The 4,644-nt window shown below is 46.3% G+C and overlaps 1 pseudogene; it reads left to right on the top strand.

Annotated features, from left to right (window-relative positions):
- The first annotated feature begins 456 nt into the window (after window positions 1-456).
- Window positions 457-818, top strand: LOC136125653 (histone H3.3 pseudogene; annotated as a pseudogene).
- Window positions 819-4,644: the final 3,826 nt, after the last annotated feature.

The following is a 4,644-nucleotide window of genomic DNA, read 5'->3' as shown; positions in this document are numbered from 1 at the left end:
GAAGCAGTGAAGTTCCTTCAGAGGCCCATCCACCATCCTTGGAGGACCACTTCTTACATCAGGACCTGTGTCGTCGGAGGGTGGATGAGGCTGGAAATGCCCGACCCTTCAGGAGCGATGTCAGCCCCAACCAGAGAGATGTGATCTTTTCCTCACTGCCCACAGGACAATCTCGACATAGCTTGCCGGTCCCACATTCCTATGGGTGGCACTGCTTGAACTGTCATTCACACACCTCTGCTGTCCTACTACGGACCACCCCATCTTCCCACCTGTCTTTAGTGGTGGCTGTCAGGGCCTACCTCTCGCCTCACCCTCGGCAACATTCAAGAAATCCTAATTGTGTTCGCAGCTGCCGCCGTGCGGTGGTCGCTCTCCAACGCCAGCGCCGCCTGGTCTAGCTCGCCGAGCTCCAGCCGAAGGGGAACAGGGTAAGGGAGGAGGTCTCTATACACCATGGCTCGTACAGAGCCGACTGCCCGCAAATCCACCGGTGGTAAAACACCGAGGAAGCAACTGGGTACGAAAGCTGCTCGCAAGAGTGCGCCCTCTACTGGAGGGGTGAAGAAACCTCACCATTACAGGCCCTGCTGATTGGCAAACTCCCCTTCCAGCGTCTGGCGCGGGAAGTTGCTCAGGATTTCAAAGCACATCTGCGCTTCCAGAGTACAGCTCTTGGTGCTTTGCAGGAGGCAGGCGAGGCCTCTCTGGCTAGCCGTTTTGAAGACACCAACCTAGGAGCTATCCATGCCAAATGTGCAACAATTATGCCAAAAGACATCCAGCTAGCGCGCCGCATACATGGACAACGTGCTTAAGAATCCACTCTGACGGGAAACATTTCATTCTTTAAAAAAATATATTCTCTTCTTCCTGCTATTGGTAGTTCTGAACGTTAGATATTTTTTTCCCATGGGGTCAAAAGGTACCTAAGTATATGACTGTAAGTGGAAAAACGGGGGGCGACAGAAATCAGGTATTGGCAGTTTTTCCATTTTCATGTGTGTGTGAATTTTTAATATCAATGCGGGGACATGAAGCATTAATGCAAGTCAAAATGTTTCCGCGAACAAGTTTCAGCAGTTCAACCTTGTAACAATTATAAATAAACCTGTTAAATTTTTCTGGACAGTGCCAGCATTTGGATTTTTTTTAAAACAGGTAAATTTCTCGTTGACTGAAACTAAATGGTGTTTGTAGCGTTTTTATCACACAGTGGATTCCAACCGTTCACTATACTTTTCTAACTGAGGTGTCCTACATGCAGGTACATATTTTTAATGCTGTCTGTCTTCCGTGCTGTTCCTGTAAGTTTGCTATTAATATACGTTAAACTATAAAAAAGAAAGAAATTCTGAGTCTGCTGTGTTCATCCACGTTGCCCTGGAAACCCCGCCCCTGTTTCACAACTGAACCCCACATCCTGCCTAAAACCTCCCCTGGCTCCCTGGACTGAGGAGGGCGCATCCTACTTGGAGCACTCCCAGCAGTACGTGCTCTTTCTAAAGAGCTTACCTACTGCTCTGTCAGATGATCTTTTCTTTCATTTCTCCATAAGTTCTCTAAAGACAGGAAGTGCCAGGAATGGGACTGCCTTGCACACGGGGGATGGTCATTATGTGTTTGCCAGATGAAAAAACAGGATGATGGGGATGAGATGATGAAACACAAATGAGCAGTGACCTCCAGGGCCACCTCCTGGTGTGAAGCACAAAGAAGCCAGGCACTCTGAGACTGTAAGTTGACCTCACCTTTTGGGAGTTTTTAACCCGAGGATCTGTCACATAGCAGTGAAGGATCATTATGCCCTTGACTAGATGGGGTTAAACTAAAGGGGATATGGTGGTAGATGGGTACTAGTAAGGGGGGAAGGAAAGGAAAAACAGCTTCAGAAGATCATTCTAGAAGGGGCAGTGACTGTGGGACCAAAATGATGTCCAAGACAAGGGATGAGAGGGGAAACAAGTTGAGGGGAACTCTGGGGGAGGCTGTTGGTTTCGTCACTGGGTATCCGAGATGGTGACAGGAAAAGATCAGAAGGGTGATGAGGGGTAACTGAATGAACTCCCCATTGTTTAAAGTATCTTCTCTTAGAACAACTGGTTAGAAAAAGTCTTATACTATAGAGATTTTCAACAAAACTTCCACATACCTCTGTATGTGGAGTTTGAACTTTGAAATCCTACGTTAATTTGCTCAGGAAAATTAACGCTTGGCAGTGGTCTTGTTTGCTAATTTTTTTATAAAATTCAGGTCCACATATCTACTCATGTAAAACTGCACAACAGCAAAACACTATGAGACCCCGATTAAATGCTAGACGAGGGTCAGTCCTAAACTGTAAGTTTCAAAGACATGTGTCTGATCACTCCTAATTATAAGTTGCAATAAAAGTCTTTAGAGAATGCTAATGACTCAACTCTGAAACAATTTCCTACTACTTCTCTTTCCAGCCTCAGTACAAATTTACATTAAGAGCAACTTAGAGTGCTTGGAAAACTGTGTTAAAACAAAAACACTAGCCATTAACATCTGCTATCAGGGTGAACCTGGACTTCCACTATTTTGCAACCAAAATGCGGCACAGAAATCAACTGTGTGCTAACCCTGACATGAGTGCACAGCACTCCCAACTCTGCTCACCAGAGCAGCTCACTGGCCTAGTCATCGACTTTAAAAGGAAGTAGGATAAATTAAAATGTATAAAGTACCTTCATGCAGACTGGGACACTACATGAGATCTTGCTTAGGAACATAATAACCAAGCACAAACTCTTGATTCACAGAGAAGGACACTGAGGTCCCGAAAACGTTATGTTTCCAACTGGAGTCAGAATCAGACCATAACTCAAGTTCTGCTTCCTGATCCGATTTGGTCTCCACCACACCAAGCTGCGTCTCTCAGCTGCCTGCAGAAACTCAAAATGGAAGAGACGTATCAATATGGAACACCAACCAGAAACCACAGTCTGGTGACAATAAGGTACTGTGAGTCTACTGCGATGTCCCCTCAACCTCGAGGAGCTAGCTGGGAGAATCAGCAGATGAAAGGAAGAAAAACATACATTCACGGAATTACTGGTGCAAGGCAGGCAGATGGCCTAGGCTGGGGTGGGAGTCTAGCTCTAAATATGGTGTGTTCTGTTGTTAAAAGGAGAAACTGAGCAGGAGGGAAGGACAAGCAAAGCAGCCTTTTCTTCCAAAATAAGCCCAAATTCCTGGGAAGATGCTCCGAGGCTAGATGCTCACTCCCTGGACGGCTCGGTGCCACCAAACTGAAGCCAGCCCCAATATAAGGTGTGAGTCCTGGACAGCTAGCCACGAGCTCTCCTCCCAAGCTGTGGAGCAAAGGAGCCCAGGAACCATCGGTGGTGGGGATACTGCTGGAACACGTATGGACGGGCCCTTTCTCTTCCACTTTCCTGACTCGGTTCTCTAACAAATTCTGGGCCTTTATAAACAGGAAAAACACATCTGAAGTGAAAACAGCGTGTTCTTTTTAGAACCAGCTAAACAAGTCTTATCTTGAGTCACTAACCAAAAGACACCCGCTAAAGCAACACACCTTTGCTATTCTCGAAACGGGGGGAGAGGGGTGGCTACTTTCTGATGCCTGGGTCTTAACACGGCCCGTCCCTTTTACTTCATTTTTTTTTATTTTTTGAATTCTGTTTGATTTATTTTTTTATACAGCAGGTTCTTATTAGTCAACCATTTTATACACATCAGTGTATACATGTCAATCCCAATCTCCCAATTCATCCCACCACCATCCCACCCCCTGCCACTTTCCCCCCTTGGTGTCCATACGTTTGTTCTCTGCATCTGTGTCTCAATTTCTGCCCTGCAAACCGGTTCATCTGTACCATTTTTGTAGATTCCACATATATGCGTTAATATACGATATTCATTTCTCCCTTTCTGACTTACTTCACTCTGTATGACAGTCTCTAGATCCATCCACGTCTCTACAAATGACCCAATTTCGTTCCTTTTTATGGCTGAGTAATATTCCATTGTACATATGTGCCACATCTTCTTTATCCATTCGTCTGTCGATGGGCATTTAGGTTGCTTCCATGTCCTGGCTATTGTAAATAATGCTGCAGTGAACATTGGGGTGCATGTGTCTTTTTGAATTATGGTGTTCTCTGGGTATATGCCCAGTAGTGGGATTGCTGGGTCGTCGGCTCATCCCTTTTACCTTTGAAGGGATCAAACCAAGACAGTCCTGTGCCCAGTGTGCATTTATTAGGCTGCACTTGCATTCTTGGTGTGGGCGGGGAAGGGAAACAGCCAGCCCTGCCCACCTGAAGCAGGATCGGCCTTGCAGCTACACTGCTTGCTAAGTGTAGTTCAGGGCTCCATAACTGGCATCAACAGCTAAGTAAATTTTCAAACACTGTAATAAGGCTAATGACTCTGTATCCAGAACAGGCCTTCCTTCCCGCCCCCTCTGTTCCATCCCACCCTCCACTCCCAACTGTCCTCTGGCCACTGTGCATGTGGTCATGTCCACTAGGGGGAGCAGAGGGGCAGGGAAAACAGTTAGATGCACACATGGATGAATTGTATTCTCACTCTGCCTCTCAGGCAGGAGGTGTGCACATTATTGGCAGGTGGACAAAGGAGTGAGAAGGAAGC

Source organism: Phocoena phocoena, chromosome 7, assembly GCF_963924675.1.
Source record: "Phocoena phocoena chromosome 7, mPhoPho1.1, whole genome shotgun sequence".
Taxonomy (NCBI): Eukaryota; Metazoa; Chordata; class Mammalia; order Artiodactyla; family Phocoenidae; genus Phocoena; species Phocoena phocoena.
The sequence above is the reverse complement of the archived record's forward strand: the minus strand, read 5'-3'. Positions and strand labels throughout refer to the sequence as shown.